We start from the raw sequence: 14,882 nt of genomic DNA, 5'->3' as shown, positions 1-14,882 counted from the left end.
TGCTTTCGCTGATGGCTAAGAGGGTACAATGCTCTACTGCTACAGGAAAGCAGAAGGATGCCAAACCAAACACGCTAGCATAGAGGTAGTAACAGCTCAGGTGACAGTTTAGCAATGAAAGGGAAGCAAACAGCATTTTTATTCCTGCAGTTCTCATAGATGGTAGGAGCTGAAGGACATAAAATAAGTCAGGAAAGAGTTAACTGAAGCAGACAAGAGATCACTGGTAGCTAGGAACAAAAGAGATAAACAGTCATAAATTAGGGTTAGATAAGAAAGCAATTAGCTGCTGGGGTCAGTGTCACAGCTGTAAAAGAGGTGAAGAAACTAGCAGAGCTCACTGATGTTTGTAAATGCCTGCATTAAAACTCAGCGGAACCTAGTTCTATCTGCTTTGTAATGTAAATCTCTGGTATTTCTCACATCGATCTGTATGTCCATCATACAGAGGCATGGATTATCAGGTGACCGTTATGATTGATCCTGATTGTTATAACACATCAGGAAGTGAGAGAGAGATGCAGGGATTGGGGAACTGTGGAATTCAGCTATTAGTGCAGAGCAGGGCGCTGGCTGCCTGCGCTGTAGGACCAGAAGAGATGATTTACTTTGACATATGACCTCTTCTCTCTCCAAGTCATGCCGCCCTTCTTATCTTATCTGATTTTATCGTCCTAGGCCGTGGCCTTCCTGGCCTTCCCAGAAATCCGACCCTGTCTATGGGCCTGTTCTTATTTGAGCGATTTGCACTAATCGCCGCAAATCGCCCAAAAACGATGATCGCGTTTAATGCTATAGAAGCGCAAAACACGATCGCTAAAAAGTTGCCAGGTGTGAATAGTGATTTTTTTTTGGCTGTTAATCGCCAAAGAATGCCAGAGCAAAACGCTAGCAAAATCGCTAGCGTTTTGCGATCAGCAAGTGTGAATGGGCCCTTACAGTTTGTGAAAAAGAGCCTGTTCTAGTCTGAGGGCCCATTTCCACTTGTGCGGTGGGAATTGCTGCAGAAAAAAATTTGCATGCGGTTGCAAATTTTGCATGTGGTTGTATGCAAAATTCATGCGAATTCGCATACGATTTTGCATGGATGACTATGTATGCGAATTTAACCATGGCAGTGCCTGTGTGCTTTTCCATTGTTTCTATGCGAAATCGTATGCAAATTTGCATGAAAATTTGCATACCAAAACCGCATGCGAATTTCCTATTAAATACATTGTATACCAATCGCATAGCGGTATGTGAATTCTGATGGCTCTGCCGTCAAGTGAAAACAGTCCTATCCACTTGTATTGTCTATATGAATCTGCATGCAGGGAACGCATGCAGATTTGCTCTAGTGGAAACGGGCCCTAATTGTAGGTACATAAAATAAAACATACAGCCTTGCAATGTCCTTAGACAAACATTTGTACAATGGGTACAGTGAGCTCAGTGATTTTTTATATGGTATGCATAATGCTTCCTCTTTACCAGATCAAATCATCAACTGTCTGCCCTTTTAGATCTTCTTAGTGAATCTTCGTTTTTTGGAGGGTTCAAATGGACACAACCCAATTAAGAACCGGTACACCAGCTGTCAGAATGGAACTGCTGAGTGCTAAAGCACGGTGTGCATTAATATACAACACTCACTAAGTCCCAAAATGGCTGCAGAAGTAAAGTCAGCATAATAACTATTTGCTATATGCTTCATGAACTGGCCATGTAGCTGCACACAAGCCCAAAGCTAAGTGCACACGCTAGATGACAATGTTAAGGACCATCTCATTCCATAATCTAGTGTACGTACATACAGTGGGTTGCAAAAGTATTCAGCCCGCTTGAAGTTTTCCACATTTTGTCACATTACTGCCACAAACATGCATCCATTTTATTGGAATTCCATATGAAAGACCAATACAAAGTGGTGTACATGTGAGAAGTGGATCAAAAATCATACATAATTCCAAACATTTTTTACAAATAAATAACTGCAAAGTGGGGTGTGCGTAATTATTCGGCCCCCTGAGTCAATACTTTGTAGAACCACCTTTTGCTGCAATTACAGCTGCCAGTCTTTTAGGGTATGTCTCTACCAGCTTTGCACATCTAGAGACTGAAATCCTTGCCCATTCTTCTTTGCAAAACAGCTCCAGCTCAGTCAGATTAGATGGACAACGTTTGTGAACAGCAGTTTTCAGATCTTGCAACAGATTCTCGATTGGATTTAGATCTGGACTTTAACTGGGCCATTCTAACACATGGATATGTTTTGTTTTAAACCATTCCATTGTTGCTCTGGCTTTATGTTTAGGGTCATTGTCCTGCTAGAAGGTGAACCTCTGCCCCAGTCTCAAGTCTTTTGCAGTCCCCAAAAGGTTTTCTTCCAAGTTTGCCCTGTATTTGGCTCCATCCATCTTCCCATCAACTCTGACCAGCTTCCCTGTCCCTGCTAAAGAGATGCACCCCCAGAGCATGATGCTGCCACCACCATATTTGACAGTGGGGATGGTGTGTTCAGAGTGATGTGCAGTGTTAGTTTTCTGCCACACATAGCATTTTGCATTTTGGCCAAAAAGTTCCATTTTGGTCTCATCTGACCAGGGCACTTTCTTCCACATGGTTGCTGTGTCCCCCACATGGCTTGTGGCAAACTGCAAACGGGACTTCTTATGCTTTCTGTTAACAATGTGTAACGATCGGTGTAACACAGAGAGGATCTGATTACCGGTGATCTGCAGTATCACCGAGAATACAGATATATACCCGATTATTGATGATCTGCAGTATCACCGATAATCAGATATATCTCTAACCTCTGGACACCTGAGTAATGAGAGTGTTTGGTGAAACAGGAATACTTTGTGGTAATGCACCTGAGGAGCAGGTGCCCAACAGTAATGAGTACTGTACAGAAATACGTTCCTTCCGCAAGCTTGAGCCTCTCCCGAGGGAGGGGTCAGACTAAGAGGAGGAAGGACAGAGTGTGAGTGACACCAAGGAAGGATGTCACTCCCAGGTCTGTGAGCTATCTCTAGACTGAGGAGTTAGCTCTCGAGGTCGGACAAGCCAGGTCGGCAACAGACAGATAGATCAGGGACAGAGACAGGAGACAGATGCGGAATCCTAAGACAAGCAGAGTTCAGTAACAGAGTATCAGATATAGTGAAGTACCTGATCAGAGATCAGAAGAGTAGTCAGGAAAGCAGAAGGTCATAACAAATAATCAACAATGCCTAGTCTTGGGTGTGAGCTCCTAGATCATCAACACCCTGGAACTAGTCTGAGAATAACTAGATGGTACTAATTCCTAGTCTGAGGTGTGAGGTCCCTGATCATCAACACCTAGGAACTGGTCTAGATAATAACACAGATAATATACAGTATTCCCTAGACTGAGGTGTGAGGTCCTTGATCATCAACACCTAGGAACTGGTCTAGATAAATACACAGATAATATATCACAGATACTGATAAGGTCTGAGTGCTACCACGTAGTGATCGCAACGCCAGACACCAGAGAAATGACCAGCACCCAGTATATATACACCAGCGCTCTCCAGCGCCTCCCCTAAGTGCTGGACCAATGAAACCTGATAGAATTGTCAGCTGATCGGCTGGATCAGCTGACACCCTTCTGACTGCTATAAAGGCTTTGCCTCTCAGCGCGCGCGCGTGTCATTCTGAACCTGTGTGGACTATCAGTCCCAGCCACACCAGACGTGTGTTGTAATGCATCTGTTGGTTTGAACGCGGGGCCAGCCGCACCGCTGTCAGAGCATGCGGCGGTTCCCCCGCGTTCGGCCATACTGCTAGTGGCAAGCTCATGCGTGCAAATCTCCGCGTCGGACGCGGAATCCGCCGCCATGTTCACTAGGCATGCGGCGGTTTCTCCGCGCTCTGTCAGGCTTGTGGAAGCAGGCCCATGCGCGCAAGCTGTCATGTTGAACGCGGAATCAGCCGCCTTACTTAGAATACTTGCGGCGGCTTTTCCGCGTTTTCTCACACAATGCCTTTCTTCTAGCCACTCTTCCATAAAGGCCAACTTTGTACAGTGCATGACTAATAGTTGTCCTATGGACAGAGTCTCCCACCTGAGCTGTAGATCTCTGCAGCTCGTCCAGAGTCACCATGGGCCTCTTGACTGCATTTCTGATCAGCGCTCTCCTTGTTCGGCCTGTGAGTCTAGGTGGATGGCCTTGTCTTGATAGGTATACAGTTGTGCCATACTCTTTCCATTTCTGAATGATCGCTTGAACAGTGCTCCGTGGGATGTTCAAGGCTTTGGAAATCTTTTTGTAGCCTAAGCCTGCTTTACATTTCTCAATAACTTGATCCCTGACCTGTCTTGGACCTGTCTTGTGTGTTCTTTGGACTTTGGACACGGTGTTGTTGCTCCCAATATTCTCTTAGACAACCTCTGAGGCCCTCACAGAGCAGCTGTATTTGTACTGACATTAGATTACACACAGGTGCACGCTATTTAGTCATTAGCACTCATCAGGCAATGTCTATAGGCAACTGATTGCACTCAGATCAAAGGGGGCCAAATAATTATGCACACACCACTTTGCAGTTATTTATTTGTAAAAAATGTTTGGAATCATGTATGATTTTCATTCCACTTCTCATTGGTACACCACTTTGTATTGGTCTTTCACGTGGAATTCCAATAAAATTGATTCATGTTTGTGGCAGTAATATGACAAAATGTGGAAAACTTCAAGGGGGCCGAATACTTTTGCAACCCACTGTAAATGGTTTTCTACCACATGCCAAAAACATACAGATAAGTTAATTGTCTTCACCCCAAATTGTCCCTAGACTACGATACATACACTACACGATACTGTGATGATTTGCTCAGCTGCCTGTGCAGGCAGGCAGCTTTTTGACCATTGTGTAGGTTTGCATGCTGCAGGACTCTGGAAAGAAGAGCTTCTGTCAGTTTTGCAGCTTGTGCTTGCTGAGGAATTTGCATACGTTGTCATGCAAATTGCCTTGCCACATTCATTGGAGGCGTGTACTATAAGTACTATGTGTTTCCCACAATGCTTCGCTGTTCATAAGGAGTCTTCCTGTGAAACACTCTGGAGAGTGTCAGCCATGCTCTTGTTTTGAAGATCAGCTTAGAGTAATTCCTGGAAACTGTGCTAGGCAGATTCCCTAAGTGCAGTTAGGCTTGTTTATCTGTTTTGTTTGTCTGTTGCTATTGTCCTGTCCCAGCGGTGGTCGACAGGAAATGGTTCTGATCTCTGTTCTTGGAGTATAGCTGGTGCAGCGGTTGCTACCAGCTATCTCTTCTGTTCTGTCTCCTGGGATCGCGCTAGCCACTTTTCGCTAGCGCTGTGGATCCTTCTGTTCTGTCTCCTGGGATCGCGCTAGCCACTTTTTCGCTAGTGCTGTGGATCCTTCTGTTCTGCTACTCTGTACCTGGATTGCACTCGCTTCACGCTAGTGCTGTGGATCCTTCTGTTCTGTCTTCCTGGATCGCGCTAGCCACTTTCGCTAGTGCTGTGGATCCTATCTCTCGCTTGTCCCTGTTTTTCGTGTGTCTGTCTTGTCTGCTACGACCGCTTGCTGGAGGCTCGGTGAGGTAACCGTTAAGCAAGTGTTCGCGTCCTCTGTTTCATGTTTGTCTGTCGATGGTTAGTTAGGCGTGCTTGTCTCTATTGTGCTTATCATGTGGAGACCGTGCATAACCGCGTGCACTGTTGCGAATGAGTGCGGTGTTCGCGGTTAGCTAGCGTTTGTTATTTTCCGCATCTCCTCATTGTATGATTTGCTGTGCCTTTGCTATCCTCGTATTCTGTTCTGATCTGCCTTGTGTCACTTCTGGCAATCGCCTTTCTTGCGGTTGCGTTTCTGTTTCGTATCTGCTGTTGTGTGTGCGCGGTCGCGGGGTGGTGACTAGATTGGCGCACACACATACAACCTGTCCCTTTGCTCGTTCTCATTTGCAATCGCTTCTCTTGCGATTGCGTTCGGCGCTTCGTACAATTCCTGACTGCCATTTGTGGAGCTACAGAGGATTAGTTCCTCTGCACTCCCCAGCGCCATCTGCCGGCAGGAATTTCCCTCTACGGGTGCGTAGCACCTTTTGCTGGGTGCCTGCAATTATACGCTTGTGGAGGATTGCCGCCGTGTCAGCGCACGCGTTGTGCGCTGCTCACGGAGAAAGTTCCACAATCGTTACAGTATGAACAGCCCAACCCAAAACCCCAGTGTAGACGGAATTTCCGATTTGTACGATTTTTTCGAATATGGCTCTTGTACCTTTAAGAGATTTAAAAAACTTGAACCTGAATCAGCAGACGAATTTTTGTCTGAGTGTACGAAACTGTTAGCGAACCCTGAATTCCAATGCACCCCAGTGTCTACCTGGGCCCCCCAAATGGTCTACATTCTGTTGGGGGGCGAAATGTCAATGTGGGCTTATGATGTGTTAGATCATACCACCCTGAGTCAAAGACCCCTGGAATTCTTGGCCTTTTTAATTCACAATTGGCTGAGATTACCTCAATTACCATACCCTCTTAATGAGTTGTTGTCAGCAGCTCAATCAGCTGTTCCATCTACTCTTTCATCCATAAAGCAGCCATCCAAAGCCTCTAAGTCTAAACATAAAAGATCTAGGAAGGCTTCCCAGCGGAAAGATCCGTTGCCCATAGCAACCACAAATAAAGAGGTTATTTCTGTCAAGTCTGAAATGGGCAAAACCATGCAGTATGATAATAATGTTTATAATGCATCTGCTGATCAGTTTCCAGGTTTTTTGCCCCAATCCAAAGCTTATGTGGATCCTGCTATAGGTAGGATCGCACACTACATTAAAGCAGTTAAAAAATCTGTTCTTGTTCCTGAACTCCACCCCTATGGAGATTATCTGGATACTGGCCTGTTTGAAACCCCATTTGCTTCCTGGGATGTTGGGGCCTTGCTGGAGGAATTCGATTTTGATTGGAAAGCCTTTTGCGATTTTTACATCGCAAAAAGCGAAGATGTCTTGAATGCTTGTCTCGATTCTATGTACCTTCTGATTGATTCCGATGAATGTGACAAGGATGATGTGGATCTGGTGATCTATGTATGGCAAACGATTTTGGATGAGTTGCACACACACCAACCAAATTGATTCCAATAAAGAGACATCGTTGTCGGATGATTGTTCCTGCCTTTCTGGGGTAAAGCATGTGAGTCTTGACTTTGTGCAATCTGAAATGAATGAGTGTGCCGCTGATGTTGATTCCTGTGCGAATCCTGAAGGATTCTCTCCTGACAGTGTGCAGTTTGAATCTGTGCGATCTGATGCCTGTTTCTCGGATGTTCCTGCAGATTGTGATCGGCATGAGTCTGCCGGTTTCCTCAAGGATGTGTGGGATCCTTTGTCATTTAGAAACAGAGCTTTGAGATCTTCCATCTGTGACCCTGCTATGGGGAAAGTTTCTCGACTGTGCAGCGTCAAAAGTAAAATTAATATGCCTAATAAAGTTTATCCTGTTGATGTCGCTATTTCTTCTGCAAATGAGTCTCTGTCTCACCCTGTTCTCTCCTGTAAGGGCCTGTTGCCTGGGGACAGTTGCTCCAGCGTTTTGGTCCTAGATGCCTTGCAGTCTGCTCCGCAGATCGCGGAGGTTTGCGCTATGGAAGCGTCAGTTTCACAACCTAAAGTGATTTTTGATTCGGAGGTTTTGCGTCCTGGCTCCTCGGATTTGACATTGTTGGCTGAATCTAAGAGTGAGACAACGCTTCGGTTTTGCGAATCTGACTCTGAAACATTTTTGCTGGGTCCAGAGAGAGTTTCTCTGAGCCTGCCCTGTACCATGAATTACAATATGATGTCCAATCACACTGACATTTGTGAGTCCCTTTCTTGCTCTGAGGGAAGTGCTGATTCTGCACCCTGTACTCTGGATGAGTCAATGTGGCCTTGCTTAGAATCCCATGCAGTGTCCCTAGAGGCTCGTCTGGGTATTGCCACTATACTCACCTGTTTTTCTGCAGTTTTGGAGTTGCAAGCTAGTTTGACTGCTACGCAGGATTCTGGGTGCAGCGAGATTAAAGTTAGGGAGTCAGTGTGTGGTCCAGTGAATATTCCTGTACGTTCCGCTCATGATGATGAAATTCAGTCTCAGTTTATGGTGGAACCTTCCCTGGGACATCTGCCCTGTTCACAAAATAAAGTTCCAGTTTTGCCCTGTAACATGGATAGTACAGAATCCTTCTTAGAAAACTTGAAAAATGATGTTCCTGAGGTCTTGTTTGATGTTCTGGAGGTCTCCGAGTTCCTCCCAAAGGGTGCAGAACTTGTAGGAGATGTCTCCTGCCCCCCAAGTCCTTCTGAGGTGTTGCCCTTTTCCATAGGCATTGCTGCCTTGCTGGCTACCTTTTCAGCTCTGGTGGAGCTTCAGTCATGTGTAGTCAATGATGATATTGCAGCCACAGAAATTTCCGAATTTGAATCTGAGTCTTCTTTTGAAAGTCCAGTGCTTGAGACCATTGCTCGTGATGATTCTCTGCCCGGTCCTGGTTTTGGTTTCCTCGTGTCGGACTCTGAGGTTGGCAGTTCCCCAACATGTCCTGAGGTTTCTCCTGTGCTGGTGTACCCCAATGTGCTCTGTGACCCAGAAAGCCCAAGTGTGCCTCGGTTACCAGCATACTCAGATGCTTCCTCGGTGGAGCCATGTTCTGATTTAGCCTGCCTGCTTGCATGCCCAGAAGTGGTCCCTGAAAGTCTTGATCTTGATGGGTGTCCTCGTAATTCTGAGTCTGGAATTGTCATTGGTTCCATAGGGGTTCTTGATAGTTTTCCATGTGAGCCTGGTGATTGTTCTGCCCTCTTGGGATCTCTGTGGAGCTTCAAAAGGTTCTGGGAGATTCCGGGAGAAATTTTGCTTGGTACCCTGGATAAGATCAACGGTGACTTTTGTGTTGTAAGGGACACTTCGAACAGGTTTTGTGGCAGATTTGGTATTTTCGGACGCTTCTTGGAAGGTGGTGGGTATTGTCTGGAGGGTTTCGGTGGCTTCTTCTCTGGTATCCACAATCCTGATGGGTGTTACACTGAGACTTGTAGTATTGATGGGCATGTTTCGGTGGCTTCTGTTTCCGATGAGGTCGGTTCGGGTGGACTGACTCTGGAATTGGACTTTGTCGGGCTGTCCCGACCTTCATGAGTCTTCAGTTTGAGTCTGTTGCTAATAGCACTTTTGAGGGTCGTCTGGAATTCGACCCTGGAGGGGGGGGGGTACTGTGATGATTTGCTCAGCTGCCTGTGCAGGCAGGCAGCTTTTTGACCATTGCGTAGGTTTGCATGCTGCAGGACTCTGGAAAGAAGAGCTTCTGTCAGTTTTGCAGCTTGTGCTTGCTGAGGAATTTGCATACGTTGTCATGCAAATTGCCTGGCCACATTCATTGGAGGCGTGTACTATAAGTACTATGTGTTTCCCACAATGCTTCGCTGTTCATAAGGAGTCTTCCTGTGAAACACTCTGGAGAGTGTCAGCCATGCTCTTGGTTTGAAGATCAGCTTGGAGTAATTCCTGGAAACTGTGCTAGGCAGATTCCCTAAGTGCAGTTAGGATTGTTTATCTGTTTTGTTTGTCTGTTGCTATTGTCCTGTCCCAGCGGTGGTCGACAGGAAATTTTTTCTGATCTCTGTTCTTGGAGTATGGCTGGTGCAGCGGTTGCTACCAGCTATCTCTTCTGTTCTGTCTCCTGGGATCGCGCTAGCCACTTTTCGCAAGCGCTGTGGATCCTTCTGTTCTGTCTCCTGGGATCGCGCTAGCCACTTTTCGCTAGCGCTGTGGATCCTTCTGTTCTGACTCCTGGGATCGCGCTAGCCACTTTTCGCTAGTGCTGTGGATCCTTCTGTTCTGCTACTCTGTACCTGGATCGCACTTGCTTCGCGCTAGTGCTGTGGATCCTTCTGTTCTGTCTTCCTGGATCGCGCTAGCCACTTTCGCTAGTGCTGTGGATCCTATCTCTCGCTTGTCCCTGTTTTTCGTGTGTCTGTCTTGTCTGCTACGACTGCTTGCTGGAGGCTCGGTGAGGTAACCGTTAAGCAAGTGTTCGCGTCCTCTGTTTCATGTTTGTCTGTCGATGGTTAGTTAGGCGTGCTTGTCTCTATTGTGCTTATCACGTGGAGACCGTGCATAACCGCGTGCACTGTTGCGAATGAGTGCGGTGTTCGCGGTTGGCTAGCGTTTGTTATTTTCCGCATCTCCTCATTGTATGATTTGCTGTGCCTTTGCTATCCTCGTATTCTGTTCTGATCTGCCTTGTGTCACTTCTGGCAATCGCCTTTCTTGCGGTTGCGTTTCTGTTTCGTATCTGCTGTTGTGTGTGCGCGGTCGCGGGGGTGGCGACTAGATTGGCGCACACACATACAACCTGTCCCTTTGCTTGTTCTCATTTGCAATCGCTTTTCTTGCGATTGCGTTCGGCGCTTCGTACAATTCCTGTCTGGCATTTGTGGAGGTACAGAGGATTGGTTCCTCTGCACTCCCCAGCGCCATCTGCCGGCAGGAATTTCCCTCTACGGGTGCGTAGCACCTTTTGCTGGGTGCCTGCAATTATACGCTTGTGGAGGATTTCCGCCGTTTCAGCGCACGCGTTGTGCGCTGCTCACGGAGAAAGTTCCACAATCGTTACAGATACATACATAGACATATGACTATAGTAGGGATTAGATTGTGAGCCCCTCAGAGGAACAGTTAAGGGATAAGATGATATACTCTGTACAGTGCTGCGGAAGATGTTGGCACTATATACAGTGGGTTGCAAAAGTATTCGTCCCCCTTGAAGTTTTCCACATTTTGTCACATTACTGCCACAAACATGAATCAATTTTATTGGAATTCCACGTGAAAGACCAATACAAAGTGGTGTACATGTGAGAAGTGGAACGAAAATCATACATGATTCCAAAAAATTTTTACAAATCAATAACTGCAAAGTGGGGTGTGCGTAATTATTCAGCCCCCTTTGGTCTGAGTGCAGTCAGTTGCCAATAGACATTGCCTGATGAGTGCTAATGACTAGAGTGCACCTGTGTGTAATCTAATGTCAGTACAAATACAGCTGCTCTGCGGCGACCTCAGAGGTTGTCTAAGAGAATATTGGGAGCAACAACACCGTAAAGTCCAAAGAACACACCAGACAGGTCAGGGATAAGGTTATTGAGAAATTGAAAGCAGGCTTAGGCTACAAAAAGATTTCCAAAGCCTTGAACATCCCATGGAGCACTGTTCAACCGATCATTCAGAAATAGAAGGAGTATGGCACAACTGTACACCTACCAAGACGAGGCCGTCCACCTAAACTCACAGGCCAAACAAGAAGAGCGCTGATCAGAAATGCAGTCAAGGGGCCCATGGTGACTCTGGATGAGATGCAGAGATCTACAGCTCAGGTGGGGAAATCTGTCCATAGGACAACTATTAGTCGTGCTCTGCACAAAGTTGGCCTTTATGGAAGGGTGGCAAGAAGAAAGCCATTGTTAACAGAAAAGCAAAGGAAATCCCGTTTGCAGTTTGCCACAAGCCATGTGGGGGACACAGCAAACATGTGGAAGAAGGTGCTCTAGTCAGATGAGACCAAAATGGAATTTTTGGGCCAAAATGCAAAACGCTATGTGTGACGTAAAACTAACACTGCACATCACTCTGAACACACCATCCCCACTGTCAAATATAGTGGTGGCAGCAGCATGCTCTGGGGGTGCTTCTCTTTAACAGGGACAGGGAAGCTGGTCAGAGTTGATGGGAAGATGGATGGAGCCAAATACAGGGCAATCTTGGCAGGAAACCTCTTGAAGTCTGCAAAAGACTTGAGACTGGGGTGGAGGTTCACCTTCCAGCAGGACAACGACCCTAAACATAAAGCCAGGGCAACAATGGAATGGTTTAAAACAAAACATATCCATGTTTTAGAATGGCCCAATCAAAGTCCAGATCTAAATCCAATCAAGAATCTGTGGCAAGATCTGAAAACTGCTGTTCACAAACGTTGTCCATCTAATCTGACTGAGCTGAAGCTGTTTTGCAAACAAGAATGGGCAAGGATTTCAGTCTCTAGATGTGCAAAGCTGGTAGAGACATACCCTAAAAGACTGGCAGCTGTAATTGCAGCAAAAGGTGGTTCTGCAAAGTATTCTCAGGGGGCCGAATAATTACGCACACCCCACTTTGCAGATATTTATTTGTAAAAAATGTTTGGAATTATGTATGATTTTCGTTCCACTTCTCACATGTACACCACTTTTTGTTGGTCTTTCACGTGGAATTCTAATAAAATTGATTCATGTTTGTGGCAGTAATGTGACAAAATGTGGAAAACTTCAAGGGGGCCGAATACTTTTGCAACCCACTGTAAATGCTAAATCATAATAATAATAATACTGTTAGAGATGCGGGCGAACCGTTCTATTGGCCGCTACTACTTCCGGGTCGCTGTGACCCCTTAATAGTACGGCTGCGCTGGGCCAGCGGTGCGCGTCTTTGATCGCGCGCCTGTTGCCGGGCACTCTCTGCGCATGAGCATCATTCATATGCGCAGAAAGTGCCCGGCAACAGGCGCGCGATCAAGGACGCGCACCGCCGGCCCAGCGCAGCCGTACTACTCCGGGTCATAGCGACCCGGAAGTAGTACAGGGTGAAGGGTTCGCCGGTAAACGGTTTCCGAAAAGTTCACCAACATCTTTATTGTGCACTGATGTTGTACATGGAATGGGAGGAGGGTTGCTGCACATGAAAGAGGCACAATAAGAGAGTTGCCCTAAAAGCCAGAAAAGTATAAATCCAGCCTTGCCTGCAACTTGACAGATATCAAAAGCATAATGCTATAAGTTAAGTATTGTTATTATTAATTGCAATGTTGTGCATACGATACAATGCGAGTCCGTTCCTGGACCCGCAGCAAGACCACCGTGGGACAGAGGAGGACAGGGGAAGCTTCCCCCTGCCAAGGTGAGTACCCCCAGGAGCATATTTTTTTAATACAGATTCTCTTTAAGCTCTGTCAGTGCAAGAAAACAAATATGTACTGTGCATATACCTGTAATCCTGGTGGAGGAAAAAATGTATTTTCTTGGGAATTAGCCAAAGTACAGTAAGCCTCCAGAGATTCCTCCCAACAAGGCACAGCGCCAGAAGCGAATAGATATAGCACTGACATCTTCTGCAGTGATTCACCAGGTAAATAGTCATGTTACTTGTCTTGTTGTAATCACTACTATAATCACTCCTGCTATAGCCTGAAGTCAATTTTCTGGAAGAATACCTACAAGATCAGACATGGACCCTTCCCCTTTGAGGACTCTACAGTCTGCATATAGAGTGGGGCCGAACCTCCGATTTTAGGTTCGCTAACGGGGTTCGCGAACTTCCGCGTAAGGTTCGGTTCGCGTAAAAGTTTGCGAACCGCAATAGACTTCAATGGGGATGCGAACTTTGAAAAAAAAAATTATGCTGGCCACAAAAGTGATGGAAAAGATGTTTCAAGGGGTCTAACACCTGGATCCCCAGGTGGAGGAGTGGGATACATGCCAAAAGTCCCCGGGAAAAATCTGGATTTGACGCAAAGCAGCGTTTTAAGGGCAGAAATCACATTGAATGCTAAATGACAGGCCTAAAGTGCTTTAAAACATCTTGCATGTGTATACATCAATCAGGTAGTGTAATTAAGGTACTGCTTCACACTGACACACCAAACTCACCGTGTAACGCACTGCAAACAACTGTTTGTGTAGTGACGGCCATGCTGGACTGGTGCGCACCATGGCGAGAGTGCAGTGGCGGGTTCACTGAACAGGAATACAGTGGCGGGTTCACTGAACAGAAAGAACAGGTATGCAGTGGCGGGTTCACTGAACAGTACAGGTATGCAGTGGCAGGTTCACTGAACAGGTATGCAGTGGTGGGTTCACTGAACAGAACAGGTATACAGTGGCAGGTTCACTGAACAGAACAGGTATGTAGTGGCGGGTTCACTGAACAGAACAAGTATGCAGTGGTGGGTTCACAGAACAGGTATGCAGTGGCAGGTTCACTGAACAGAACAGGTATACAGTGGCGGGTTCACTGAACACAACAGGTATGCAGTGGCGGGTTAACTGAACAGGTATACAGTGGCGGGTTCACTGAACAGAACAGGTATGCAGTGGTGGGTTCACTGAACAGAACAGGTATACAGTGGCGGGTTCACAGAACAGGTATGCAGTGGCAGGTTCACTGAACAGGTATACAGTGGCGGGTTCACTGAACACAACAGGTATGCAGTGGTGGGTTCACAGAACAGATATGCAGTGGCAGGTTCACTGAAGAGGTATGCAGTGGTGGGTTCACTGAACAGGTATGCAGTGGTGGGTTCACAGTACAGGTATGCAGTGGTGGGTTCACAGAACAGGTATGCAGTGGCAGGTTCACTGAACAGGTATGCAGTGGTGGGTTCACTGAACAGGTATGCAGTGGTGGGTTCACTGAACAGGTATGCAGTGGTGGGTTCACAGTACAGGTATGCAGTGGTGGGTTCACAGAACAGGTATGCAGTGGCAGGTTCACTGAACAGGTATGCAGGTATCCAGTGGGCTCACTGAACAGAACAGGTATGGTGGGCTCACTGAACAGAACAGGTATGCAGCCAGGAACAAGCTAAGCCTAACTAATATTTCCCTATGAGAGACAGTCTGCAGCAGCTCGCCCTACTCTCACTAACGCAGACACACGAGTGACCGTAATGGCCGCCACTGCCTGCCTTTTATTAGGGGGGGGGAGTGGCTCCAGGGGCTAGTGTAGCCTAATTGGCTACACTGGGCCTGCTGACTGTGATGTAGAGGGTCAAAGTTGACCCTCATGGTGCATTATGGGGCGAACCGAACTTCCGCAAAAGTTCGCCTGCGG

Source organism: Hyperolius riggenbachi, chromosome 2, assembly GCF_040937935.1.
Source record: "Hyperolius riggenbachi isolate aHypRig1 chromosome 2, aHypRig1.pri, whole genome shotgun sequence".
In the NCBI taxonomy this organism is placed as follows: Eukaryota; Metazoa; Chordata; class Amphibia; order Anura; family Hyperoliidae; genus Hyperolius; species Hyperolius riggenbachi.
The sequence above is the reverse complement of the archived record's forward strand: the minus strand, read 5'-3'. Positions refer to the sequence as shown.